We start from the raw sequence: 14,939 nt of genomic DNA, 5'->3' as shown, positions 1-14,939 counted from the left end.
TCACTATTGAACATACTGTCTGTTTGTCTATGTCATTGCCTATCCCTCCAAACTGAATGCAAGCTTAATGCTTACAGAAGATACATATTTGAGTCTCCTAAACTTAGAAGCATTGTTTTTAACATTTTAGAGCAGAGACCATTATTCACTGAATATGTCTACATTGTTAATAAATGCAATGATGACATAAGATTTAAGTGAAAAAATTAATCTTTAATCTAGAACTATAAAGTCAAGCAAAGATGCTTTTGCTAATTTGTCACTTATTTTGTGGACATCACCTTCAATATGATTTCAACTGTAAACAAATGGCTTTGACTCATATTTTAGATACACAAGCTATCTACTACATGCCTTTATATTACTAATGGTTAACTTTTTCTTAACTCCACATTTTCTATGATCCAACACCAGGTTCTTTTGCAATTGAAACATTACATGCACCACTTAGTTGGATTATATATATATAAAAAACATATATATGCAAACACATATATGTATTTCATTCATCATATAGCTTTAATACTAAGATTAAAAAATAAACTTGAAAAAAACTCATTTAAAGTCATTAACCTACCCAGGACAACAATACTCAGGTTTAAAATAATTAGAAGGGATTTATCCCAATGGTTGACAATGCAGTTTCGAGATAACACTTAGAAGAGATGACAGCAGCTGTGAAATCCTGGAGTTTCTCCCCTCTCCTCTATGACACCTTGATAAGGCAATTATAGCATAATTACCTTAACAAGTGGCATTACAGGAAATTATTGTCATTCTCCTGTTAAAATAACACATAAGCGCCGGCAAGTGAATTCAAGAATCCCCAATCAGCATCTCATTACCTGTAGTTGGCTCTGAAATGAGCGCAATTGGTGGGCAATAACTGACAAGGTATTTGAAGAGAAAAATATGAAAGAGAACTGTTTGGAAAAATCAAGAGGAATACAACCAAGTTAACCCCGAGTGATCAAATTTGCCGTTAAACAGCAACATTTGCTGGTAGTTAGAAAGCCCTGCAAACCTGGCACCTTCTTTGTTTTCTATAAATATGTTTGCTTCCCTTTCTGCCATCTTGATTTTTTTCCAAGACAGTTACATTATTTTATGAAGCAACAAATTATGAAGCTATGTTCTACAAATGACACCATTCCCAATCATAAAAACATTTATTTAAGCCATTCACTTTCTGATACAATAATTTGCTTCCAAGCAGTTTGGTGTTAAGAACAACAAACACTAACTCTTTACACGTGACTCTAAGGCCTAACTTTTTATCAAGTATCATAAGCAGTGAGATTGTCAGAAATGAAGAACCAACTTTAAAAGATTTAATGTTTCTTTAAAATTAAAAGAAAATAAGTACTTACAAAGATATCTCCATATAGCACTACAGGCTTACCATGCCTGCAAATGAAGGTTTAGATACCCAGCACCTCAACTCTCCTCAGAATGGTGCTTCTGCTATTATCTTAGGATTTTTCATTCATTGCTCATCACCCTCTCTCCTGACTGTCCAGGGAACTTTGGCTACATACTTGTCACTATAATAAGGGAAACAAAACACAAAACCAAAAATACCAGTATTTTACTGAATATTTACCACAGGACCAAGTAAAATTAGGGTTTACCTATCTGCAAGTATTTCACAGCAAGTCTACACTGGAAACCTATGTGCCTGAGTTCCACTTTTCCAAACAATGTGAACAAATTAAATATGAGAATTCATATTATTTCATGTAGTGAGAAAAAGGAAAAAATGATACATAAATACAGGGAAGACTTTTGATGACAATCAGCTGCGGTCATTGTGTGTGAGTATTAGTTTTTCCCAGGTCAGCAAACACGATTTTTTAAAAAGTAACAAGAAGAATAATTTATGGGAGTTGTATTTTCAGTGACCCTCCTCCCCTTTTATACAGAGATCTCAGATTAGATTAACCCCACCAGTTTAAATTAACAAAGCATTTTGACAGCTTGTGTGGCCAAGCCACAGAGACTATTTCAGACTACCAGGGTGAAGGGGAGAAGTTGCACTTATGTGAATTACTATCGTAAAAAATAGGAATAAAGAACACTGAAGAATGCTGAATTTGGTGAACTATCACAGCCGTTTTTAAAAAATAAGAAGATGGAAAGAAAGGATAACATTCAGTCTGGGGACCCTGATTAGAGAGGTGGTGGCCTGTCATATCTCATTTTTTCTAGTAAATCATAAACTTTATTTGTGCATATGGTTTTAGAACCTAATAGCTGGAAATTTTTAAATGGAATTTTAACAGATAAAAAAGAACAGGGATAAAAGTATGTCCTAAGTCTATGTCCCATTTTTATACAAACAGTTCTCACAGTCCTGAGGTCCATATTAAAGAGTCCCAATTCATGTGTATTTGGAGTAAGAAGAGCATCAAGTCATCTGGGGACATGAAGAAACCATGATGTCACTTTATTATCATTCAGAGCTTTTTAAAGCCATGTGCCCTCTTTCTAGAGTTATAGATGCTGTCTCCTACCTAGCACGTAAACCAGTTCCATGTGAGTTCTTGATCAGGGACATCACCTGTTAAAAAAAATCATTAGCAAGGTCAAAGAACTTTGTACCTCCACCCAGCACAACAATAAAGAAAAAAATAAATAAAAACAAGGTTAAAAAGTTTGCTCTTTAGACACAGCCGGTTAAATTAACTAAAGGCATCGGATCAAACCATCAGAGAAGCAAAATTTGGACTCATTCAACCTAAGTGTTACACTGTAGAAGAAACAAATTATTTTTTTCAATCTTACATGTAAAAGATGACCCTGAAAGTATAAAAATATTGAGGTGAACAGATATTTGGTGTTAGCGAGTACAGGCATGGATATTCATGGTGTGGTTCTTAAACTTGAAATGTGACCTCAATAGAAATCAGTGCCCTTCCTTTCCTAATGTGCTGATCTTTCCTGGGTTAAGAGGGTGATTTCACTCTTGATCTGGTCCTTCTGGTCTTAGCAATTATTTCTGTTCAAATGGGACATGCACTTAGGACTCACATTTTTTATCCCCCCCGTGTTGTTTAAATTTTTGCAGCTCTGAAGTTCTAAGACAGCATGAAAATAATCATGCTTGGGAATTACTAGAAAGAATGAGGTATAACGTGTTACTGTCTCTCCAGTCAGGAACCTTAGGCTAGACATAATTTCTCTACTTCATACGACATGTTTCTAGAAACTGCTGTGTGACAGTCATCAAATTCAGCATTCCATCATCCTTTCCTCTCATTATTTATGATAGTTGTTCACGTAAGTACAACTTTGCTTTTTCACTATGGTGATCTCAATATCTTTTTCTTATTCTCCCATCAGCCTGAAATCCAGTATATCTCTCTGTTCCTCATGCTTATTTGTTCTTCCATCAAACACCCTTCATGTTGGCTAAGTTCTTACCGTAATTGATGCAGTCTTGGTGAGAGGGGTGACAAGAGGTCATGTTCAGAGGACATGAGCTCAAATAAATACAATAAACGCACTGAGTGAAAAGTACAAAATATGTTTTGAAAATTATAGTAACAACCAATTTTATACTTTTACTTTCTGGGAAATTTTTCTTATATTTACTTTCTTTTCTTCTTTTCTTTGTGGCTGTCCTCATTCCTCCTTTATTCACTACATTTTATAATAAAGGGAAAAGAAGAGAATTCAAAAGATACATGAGTCTGAGTGGATACAACTTAATCAGTGGTTTCCTGTAAGCTCTAGCTTAGAAAATAGGTTAATAATGGCTCCTTTAAAATGTATGGGGCAGTACAAGGACAGGAACAATTTTTATGGATAGGATCAATTCATTATGGAAACTGACTTAAAGTAATTGTGGGATCTTCAATAAATTATATCAAGACAAGTTTAGATGTTCGGAGCACTAGAGAAAGCTTTTGGTTGAAGATACTAATTTGGGGATTATATTCATGGAAATAGAAATTGAATTTATTGGAATGTAAAGTCTTTCTAGGAAGAAAGAGAAGAGAAGAGGACTAAATATTTTTAGTTAAAAATATTTAAAGACTAAGAGGGGCTAGAGGATTGAACAAAAGTCTCAGATAGGACAACACAAATCAATATTGAAAAGAACTAAACTTAACAACCAGAAAGATTTTTTGACACTGACTTGAAATGAGAAATATGGGTAAGTGTGAGAGTTAGGGAGTATGCTGGCAACAGAGTAGGAGCAAATGCAGGGAAAGGAAAACAAATAAAATTTAAATGTTTAACTCTTCCAAACACCTCTTTAAAAACACAAAAGTATCTATGCTCAATTATAAAACAATGTGGTAACCAGAGAAAAGGAGAAGAAAAAGTTATCTCCTCACATATAATTGACACTCAATGTTTATGGAATATTTATTCTGTTTCATAAGATGTGATCACAATGGGCTTTTTTTTTGAGTCATCTGTATTCATTTAGGAATACAGCATGCAACACGCCCCCCCCCCCTAAGTATTTGTTTCCTAATTTTTCTTCCCTAGTGCCTCTGGCTTTTCTGATGGGGGGAGGGAGAGCAAAAGAAAGACTCACCTGACTGTGGACTTTACACACTAGGTTGTGTATCAGAATAACTTTGGAGAAAAAAGTTTTCTTGCTGATTTTTGGAATTGTTGTTTAGCACTATTTGAGTATTACTATTACTATCACATGTAATATCCTATTACGTGTGATAATTTGACAAATTCTCTTTCAACAGTTTTATGTCTTGTTCCTAATGGATTTTCATTTTATAAACAACACTTCAAAAAGCATGCTTGTAAGTGAAATGCTGGATTGGGTGAGTTGTTATTTTATTTAGTGATTTTTCATCCATCTATGTAATTAAAATTGTGATATATTTTTCTGTTTACTATTTGAGAGACTGTGATACCAGGATTAAACTAATTCCACAAAATAAATTGAAGTCTTCTCTACATTTTTGATAATCTGTTGCAGTTTCTATCATGTAGAAATTACAATTCTTAGGAAGATTGAAAAAATAACCTGTTGCAGCAATATGAAAGCAAATTAAAACATAGAGCCATTCATAGAAACATGTTTTTGTTTTCCAAAAATGTCATGGTTTCTTTCCTCAAATTTTCCATTCAAACTATATTTCTTAAAAAATGTCCCCTGCAAAAAGATACATATTATAGAAATTATATTTATAAGAATAGTCTTGGGCAGTGTGTTCTTATAAATATCCTCTTTGAATGCTGCCTTTATCAATCAGCTTATCAATCAACTCATGGACAACACGAGGAAATTCAACTCGGTTCATTAGTATAAAGTGTTGGTTTTGTTAGAAGAGTTATATGTTGTAAGGTTGAGAAAGGCTAAACCCCTTGGGTTGGGGCACAGGCTACATCTTTGTGGCTAGGGTTCTTACACTCCTGTACCTCAGTATTCTGATCTGTAAAACAGGGGGAGTAATAGCAGTTAGATCACAGGACTACTATGAGGATTAATGCATGCATATTGCTTAAAACTGTACCTGGAACCTCTGAAGCTTCTGACAGATGTGAGCTATCATTGCTTACAGTAATGGTATTAACCGATTTGCTTTCTTTCTTTGTCAAACTTCAGTATGAGTATTTTACACACCTTGCATATATGTGCAAACCTGGGTCCTTTTCAAAATGATGTTTTAAAGGCAATTCTATAAAAGGAAATTTACCAAAGATCAATCTAACATGACAGCAGCATTGGAGAGCCAGTTTCTAAAATGACTATTTTTGAGTTGTAGCCTAAACTTGTTCATATGCAGCATTTTATATTTATTTAAATAATTATCTGATTATAGAATAGGCTGTATCTGGTGCTTTCCAAGTCCCTCCATAATGCTTCATTGATTCCTCTATTTATTCACAAGTTCTAAGGCCAAATTCTTTCTTTAACCACACAGAGGCAGTGGAAAGACCTAACTTGTTTCTATTTAAAGAGGTGGTTTTCATCATACCTGACTATAACTTTATTCTTATTAAAACATTTACAAGTAAAAAAACAAGTGTCAAATACCATCACATACAAAGTAAATGCTCACTTTGGCATACTCACATTATGCTTTTGTAAGCCTGAAAGACCCATTGCAAAGGGAAAGTTTGAGAAACATGAAGAAGGAAAGTCTTGCACGGGATAAGAAGTGTGGTATGCACCTGAAATTGTCAGAAGCAGCTTGAGAAGCTCACAAGTTTCAATAATGGATGTAATGACCCAAGAGGGTAACAATAAGAAAAAAAAGGTAAATTAACCTGGAAACACTTCACCCATCATTCCAAACAGTGCTATGAGCAGAAGAAAGTAAAACCTAATCAAGTTTGGAAAAGTGTAAATAGTAAGAGCCCAAGAAGTCAGCCACAGAGTGTGAGGACTTTAGACTTTGATTCTAAAAAACACCCCAGGAAAATGACACACCAGAATCTCCTGAAGGTACATTACATTTCTTCTGCAGATTTGTATGGGAAGTAAAAATACAATCATAAACAAGTTTCCATACCAAGTGTTCCAACCCTGTAACAAAATTATCATCCACCTGACATCACCCACTAGAAAGAACAAGGGTTTTACTTTGGATAACAGTTTTGAAGGTTTTATTTTGTGGTTTTTTGCTATGTTACTTTGAGCCTACAGCAAGGCAACACATCAGGGCACTAACACATGGCACAACAAAACCACCCACCTTATGGCTGGGAAGCCAAAGAGAGGAAGAGGAAGAGGTCAGTGTCCCACTACCCTGTTCAAGGACATACTTCCATTAACATCAACTTCCAGAATGCTCCACCTCTTAAAGTTTCCACCATCTCCCAATAGCACTACTCTAGAGAACAAGCTTTTACACCATGGCATTTGGGGAACATTCTGTATGTAACACCCATTGAATTCATTAGAAAGACAATGAGCAGTAAAATATTTAAATGTCAGTCAACCTCTCAGAGAGAACTTTAAAAGTCATCTTATCAGAGAACAAAAGCATACATAGTGGTGTATATTCAAATCCACTATGGAGAACTACACATCTCTTTTAGTGAATCATTTGCAAAATTATATTTTATGATTAACCCACACCAAACCAGCACCTGCCCACACCTCAAACCAAACACTGAGGCTGATAAAGCAATCTTTTTGTTTTGTGACTTGGTTCATTGATGTAAAATGTTTAATATCTGTAAACTTGAGTAATAGAGACAAAAAAGATTCATTTTTCAATCTTTAAGACACATGCACCAACATCATCCCATTATAATGTGGCCAGCTAAAAGGCTTGGGGGATGGGTTAGGGCATGCAGTTTGGCGGACAATGGAGTTGTGCAGGAATCCGGAAGAAGAAGCAAGGACCCTTTAAACATTCGAGGCACCTGAGGTGGCGACCTGAGGAATTTTTAAGTAATCTAAGAGGGTAACAAACACTTTGATAGAAAGATCATTTTTCTTACATAGGGAGTATATGTTCTCTTATGCTAGCATTTATGTTAGAGACACAGGCTACCTAGGGAGCCTTTCAGATGTCTGGCTCTACCTGTAGCTGAGTGGACTCATCTTCTTTATTATTAAGCACAGTGTAAACCACAAAGTGAACAGAATACAATCACTTTCTCCCTCAACAGCTCATAGCATGAACGGTAGCTTTCTCCAGTGCTTCTGGAGAAATTTGACATCAAATTTAAGTGAGGAAATTGATGTTATTTGCAGAAGTCCCTCAAACTAACTACCACAACATGCATTAGAGATATGAAGTCAAAACATCTTTTTCAAATTTACTTCCAGTCATGGAAATGTTTTAATATAGAGAAACTGCATCCCTTGTTTAAATAAAATGACCACCGTATATGAGAAGTGAGTGAGCAACCCTTCCAGTTACTTCTGGTAATGGGTATCTTTTTTTTAAACAGACTTTTACGTTTTGAGTTTCTCTTCCCTAAGTATAAATAAGCCTCCTTTCTTCTATTTCCTTTACTTTATATGATGCAAGTTCTCTGATTTGAAACAAAATTCATGCAAAATTAACAAATGGAGATCCACAGGAAACAACATATGACAGTAATGATCACTGTGATGCATACACTTGGTCCTTCAGAAATTGTGCCTTAGTTCCAAGGAGTAATATACATCTCTGGGCACATTTCTTGGTTTGCTTTCCTTTCCATAGGGACATCTCCTGTTGTCAAAAGCCATCTCAGGGCTGGAGGTGTAGTTCAAGTGGTAGAGCATCTGCTTTGCAAGAACAAAGCCATGAGTTCAAACCCTAATACCACCAAAAAGAAAAAAAAAAAGCAATCTCATGAATATTTGAGGCCTTGCTTTTGTGGCAAAAACTATCTACATGTACTTAACTTCTCGTTATTGTTGAAAAGTTACTCTGAACAGAATCTACTAATCAGAAATGATTATTACAAAACATCAACCTTTGAATGCACAGGTAAAATAGTTACTGAGATAGATAGAGAGATAGACAAATGATAGATAGTTAGATGATAGATATAGAATGGATGGATAGATGGATATAGATGGTAGATAGAGGATGGGTGGATGGAGGAGTGGATGGGTAGATGGAAGGGTAAATATATGGATGGATAGACAGACAGGTAGATAGGTAGATATATAGATTGATAGATAGTAGATGGATGGATTAATAGATAGATGACAGATAGATAGATAATAGATCTGAGACAACTGGTAAAAATTGATTGTGGATTGGATAGATAGATAACTCACTTCTGTTGCATAAAAGAGTAAAATTCTGGAAAAAGCAATTTAATTCTGAAAACAAGTGCTCCCTCCAAAAATTCCATCCTCACAGACCTGCAGCACTAACTTCTCCACTCCCTGCATATGGACCTCTGTGCCTACTTCAGGGCATTGTCAGGAATTCCCCTTTGCACATTCCATTGTACTGGACATGCACTAGCATAGCAAGTTCCTTCTTGGTCATTAATTCTCAGTAGTTTTCACTGAAGGGAAAACCAATGAACTTCCCCTCTTTAAAGGTCTTGAAGATTACCAATTCCCTAAAATTTTGAAAACAACATTCTTGGCTATTTTTATCAAATAAATTATTCTGTGGGGGAGAAGAAATTTTGAGCATAGGCAGATCTTGGGAGGATAAAAACATGATTAGAGTGGACTGGATTATGTTTCAACATGGACTGTGTGGTTGATCCCTGTAACTAGGCCTGGAGAGCTGCTCCTGTAGGATGCAGATTGTGACAGCGGCCCCTAAAAAACAAGGAATCCAGCACTTGGTACTGAGTACCACAGGCTCCCTACTGCTCCCAGGAATTGGCAAGTCTGGGCCCTCAGAGGAAGTATAATAATACAGCTTGCAAACACAGGGACATTAATACTCTGCAGAAAAGACAACTGCAGGCTAAGCGAGAGAAGGGCACTCAAGGATAAGTTGTTCTCTCTTCTTCTTTTCTCACATGGATTACCCCAACATAAAACAGTTCACATGACCCCCTGAAGAAGTTCTATGAGACTGAGCAGTTGCTGTTCTAGATACAAAAAAGTGGACACACCAGCTGATAGGGTGAACAAAAAAAGCCACCTTAGGATTGGACCCTCCACCTTGCAGGCAGTTTACTGACTCCCCAACACCCACTGGAAGGACCACATCTAGACTCAAGGAAATGACAAGCCACCACCTTGCCAGGGGGGCCAGAACTGAGCAACTTATCTACCTACTTACCACTTATCTCCTCTAGCTTCCCTGAGCAACTGATCTACCTAGTTACCACTTATCTCCTCTAACTTCCCCTAGTGATGGTTGTTTGACTCCACTCGGGAAGAATTTTCCCACCCAGTGTGGTTTCCCCTACAGATCACTCCCTCTATATCTACTCCAAGTCTGTCAGCAGCTGTGGGCTCCAGATCTCTTGCTGAGGAACTCCTCCCCAGGGCTCCTTCCCAAACAATAAACCCTGTCCTGGCGTTTATTGTTCTGCCTCTTCCATGCCTCTTTCATTTCTAACAGATGGTGCCAAAACCTAGGACAGGTGTGTAGGTTTGACACCCAGCTCTTCCCTGTCACAATCTGGAAAGCAGTGGACAGCAACAACTCAACCCTGAGTGGAGGCTGGAGTCTTCCTCCTCCTCCCTGCTGTCTTTCTCCTTTTTCACTGCTCTCCTACCCTTTCCTTTCTTTTATGCTCCACCAGAGACCATCATCCATTCCACCCAACACTGGCTTTCAAATTTTGGCACAGGCTGGGCAAGAGACTCCCTCCGTCTACCATTGGGTAGATTCACCTGCTATTTTCTGGGGACACCTGGAAAATATCCAGGTGCACACACTTGTGGACAATCAGTTGGTAGTGAGGACACTCTGCCCCCTCATGGGATACATAGGACCTGTCCTACCATGTTGGGCCACTGTTGGGTTTGCTAAATCCATCTCTGTCTCAGTCTAGGTCCCACAGGAATTGTCTCATAGGAAGTGTCTTGATTTTGGATCCTTACTCAATCTACCCTTAATCTCAGTTTAAGTCCCACAGAAATCGTCTCAGTTTCAGACCTTAGGTCCCACTGGAATTGTCCCACTGTAACCATCTCAATTTTGGGCCTCAACTTCCAATACACAAAATGGGTCAAAGTCATCCAAGTCCCCAAAGAACATTGGCATGTCTCATCCAAAACCTTCAGACTCTAGAGCTCACAAAGACCATTAAACCCAAGCAGCTAATTTTCTATTATAACACAATTTGACCCCAACATAAATTAAACAATAATAACTGTTGGCCCAAACAGGGCACCTTCAATTTCCAAACTCAGCATAATCTCAAAAACTTCCAGTGCTAAGAGACATGGTCTGAGGCCTCCCTAAATCTAGGCCTCTGTTTATCTATGCACTAGTCTCTCCCTATCTCTGTTCTCCTCCTAAAAAAAATCCCTCCCCCACACCAGGTTTCTCTGTCTTCCATTAAAAACCTCCTCCTCTGACTTCAAACCAGCTCTATGTCATCCTTTCCTTTTTTCTCATCTCACAAGGTATGAAAAGTGTTTAACTTTGAAACTCTTATCTCTAAATATGTCTCATAGCTGGTTCCTGTCTCCTCTCCTGGACTGGTAATCAAGGTGAGGACAACAGACACAAAAATGGATAAGGAGAAAGGGAAAGACTGGTCCTCTTCAAGTCACATTGTTGGTCTCTCTGTATCCTGAGTGACTTACATGGACCCAGGACTACAAACACAAAATCAATTAAAAATCTAAATGACATATGGCTAATTTTACTTTATAGATTTGGTCAATAACAAAGCTACTATATCCCAAGGAAAACTATTATTAGAGATTATTAAAAATAGTCTTTAGAGGTAAATCTAAAGCCTTCAATATCTAAGAGCACACTTGGAATTAATGTAATTGCTTTGTGTGTCATTGTGTGAATTTTTTATATGTCTATTGTATGACAACTTATTAGAGACAAATCTGATTGCTATGGCAATAGTCTTATTGGAGACTGAGACTGACTCAAAACACTTTCCTAGAATTGACTATTGCTTCAGCTATCAAGCCACCCAAAATGAGTCCTAAAAGAACAGAATGGGACACACCTCAATCCACTCCTAAAAATTTAAAACATAACTGATCAATGTATTTGTGGCCACTTGGTTAATTTTTACATGTTCTTGAGTTCTTCAATCTATTAGCACTTAAATTGACATTTATGGCATGCTTAATTTAAAATCTTTTGCATATGTGTGTGTTTAAACATCTTTAGGATAATTCTTATTATAGAGTTAATGTAAAAAAAGTAAAAGGCTTCTGTTCTCTTCTTCCCCCAACTCTTCTGCTGCTACTTTTAAGACAAAAATGTTTTTCAAAATTTTTTGTCAATCAGGTCTAACTAGAATACAGGCATTATTTTATGGACAGTGACCTTAATCTGTTCATCCTGTTAAGTGTAATTTACATTCAATTCTTTTATAATTAAATCTATTAACAAGTAGTGTCCTTATAAGTTTCTTATTGTATACAAAAACAGCTTAAGATTGCCTTTTTTCATGGGTCTATAAAGGATATAAAAAGGTATTAGGAATATTTTTGGGAAAAAGTTAAAGGAAATAAAAAAAGCATATTAAATGAAAAAGAATTTTGTAAAAAGCTTTGTCCTAACGGAAGAGAGATAAGGACAAACCATCTGAAGGTTCAGAATGTCACATAAAGGTCCTGAGTAGGTCTTAAAAATATATAATAGATGGAACTTATAAAAGGTTAGGAATGTGATTAAGTTGACTGTAATCTAGGAGTTACCTAGAAGATTTTTTAGGGTCATGTTAAACATGTTAAACATAGAGAACCTGATTCTCTATATCCATAAAATAATGAGGCTATCTTAACATTGTTCTGCTCTGAGTAAGATCTGTAAAAAACTGTTGTTAAGGAAAGATTTTATCAAAATAATTACTCATGTTTTCTGTTGATCTTGTCAAACTTTTACATACTTAAAAAAACTACACCTTAACTAAATCAGAGTTCATTTAAGTATCCGTTCATGTAAAGTCTCTAAATGACCTCCTTATATCTGTGGTAGCACAACTGTTGTTTGGGTAATTCTGGCACAATTGGTACACTGTAGATTTGATTCTAAAAGTATGTAGAGCTATGTGTCTAGACTTTATCTAAATATTGTACAAATACTTGCAGAGCTAACAGTGTGTCAGATTAATACACGTAAAATAACCCTCTAAAGCTCTCTTTTATCCAAAAGCATTCCATCTAAACCTTTCACATAGAAAATGGTTAATGAAACTATTGGCAGTTCTGCTGTTTGTAATCAGCAACATTCAGAAACAACCTGCCATTTGGCAATCCTGCTGTTTAAAACCTGGCCTATATTCGTCTTAGCCAAATAAGTGTTATTGTATATGTACACTGTACTTGTGCATTAGGAAATATCACTATTTGGGATTATAGGCACTGTCCCCCCAACTTGTAAGAGAGCTAAAGTTGTACACCTATTATTTTACTAGCCAAAATTCTAAATTTTACTCCAAAGAAGAAAAAAACAAGCTAAACTAATATGTATATCTGACATCCATGAGGCTGTGATACTAATTGTTGCCAGCTCCTTCGCAATGTGTTTATACTCACCAAATACGTAAGCCTTCTAAAATGCAAAGCTTACAAAATTTTATCAAGCAGGTATTTTGTGTCCATGTGTTCCTAATTTTAGCATGGAGCACTAGTGTTGCCTCTTTAATGCTGTCAGTCAAAATTTTATCTGCAATGAAAATAACTAGATGTTTTGACAATTCCTAAGCTACTTTTTTTTACTATTCTATGTCTTGTCATTCGCAGTCTGGGTCCTTCTCTGGAGCATTTGCAATCAAAACGCAAAAAGTGATTCTAACAAGTGCTTATTTTTCAATTAAGTCAGCCCTCTAAATATTTTCTTTTGTTGGCTTTTGGAAAACTTTTAACTGTTGCCTGTTGACATTCTGCAGCATTTTTAAGTTGTCAGGATATTATCTAGACTCCAGACAGAACTAAAAATGAATGCCAGGTAAGTCCATTTCTTCTAAACCTCTTTTGTTGCTTGTAATTTGGCCAAATGGGTCTTAATTGGCACTGATTCTCACCTGACCTGCCTGGTTCTTCCCCTCAAATATCAAAAACACCTGGGAAAGCTGTTCCAGCACCAAGAGACTTCCATTAACCAAAATGGTTAATTGACAAAATCTTCAGAGGGGAATCTTCAGAGACAGTTTGGAGACAAGAGAGGAAAAGCTGTCACAATGCAGATGGACTCACCTGTGCCAGACCTCTCAAAATTCACTAAAGCCAAGAAGAGGTTTTAAAGAAGTGATCTTATGCAGGGCTACCAGACATGCAAGCCCTTACAGGCACCTTTGACAGAAGACAAACTCATATTCTGGCCAAGGCCTTCTATTTAAATAAAGACAAACTTTTTGCTGGCTACAAACTTATCTTTTTAGTAGTCCATGTTCATGGAGTTAATTTCCCCAAGGTAGTCCATTTAACTGGAAGTTTTCTGACTTTTACTTACTCTGTATTCTACTTTAAAAAGGTGTTTCTAGTTTTAAACTTAAACACATACTTTTGATTTAGCTGCCAGTTATCTGTCCCCTTCACCTGGTATTTGGTTCCCCAAGTATTTGGACTACTTTTGCTGAAAAGTACTGACTCCCTACTTGGGCCCACAGATTAACTAAAAACAGAACAACATGCATCTCTCCATTTTGTCTATTGTCTTTTGCTCTAAGCCATCCTCTCCTGCAGCCACCTTGGGATCAAGAAAGGACAAGAATGATCAATAACATCTTTATGACAAGGGACTAAAACTACCCCCAACAACAGACTCTGCTCAGAATGGAGCACCCTCCAGGTAACAACTCCAGGACCTCTCCCAAAAACCAGAACTGAGATAATGACCAACCCAGTCTCACCTGTGGCTGAGACTGTTTAAGTATACATACCTTTGTCCCATGACCCCAGTTTTTTTGTCTACTTAAACCTGTAGCCAATATCTGTACCCTAAGATCCCTTGGTTTTCCTTCTCATGCTGATAACCATTGGGCCAGGTGTATTTAACTGCATGTCTCACTTTATCTCCCACAGGCTACATTTCCTTATACATGCTGCCACTCAAAACCATGCCACTTCTACAGGAGAAATGCTGCTTCCATATCTACCAATCCAGGATCATTCACAACGCTGCTAGGAGACTTCGGGAACATGCTGTGATCTTTAACAACGAAAAGCTGGGAACAGTGGTCTTCCTGGGCTAAGTGAATACCATGGGTCTTCCCTCTGCTGGGACCCCTTATTTTTCTTCACTGTGACCTTGCCTTCTTCAAACACTTTCTTGCTTTGTTTCCCAGAGCCTCCAGGCTTTTGTCCAGGACACTACTTGTAAACAGAACAACTCAGTTCTGTTCCTCCAACAGGGCTGCTATAGTCACCTAAAGCAAGATGACCCTGT

Source organism: Castor canadensis, chromosome 15 (assembly GCF_047511655.1).
Source record: "Castor canadensis chromosome 15, mCasCan1.hap1v2, whole genome shotgun sequence".
Taxonomy (NCBI): domain Eukaryota; kingdom Metazoa; phylum Chordata; class Mammalia; order Rodentia; family Castoridae; genus Castor; species Castor canadensis.
The sequence above is the reverse complement of the archived record's forward strand: the minus strand, read 5'-3'. Positions refer to the sequence as shown.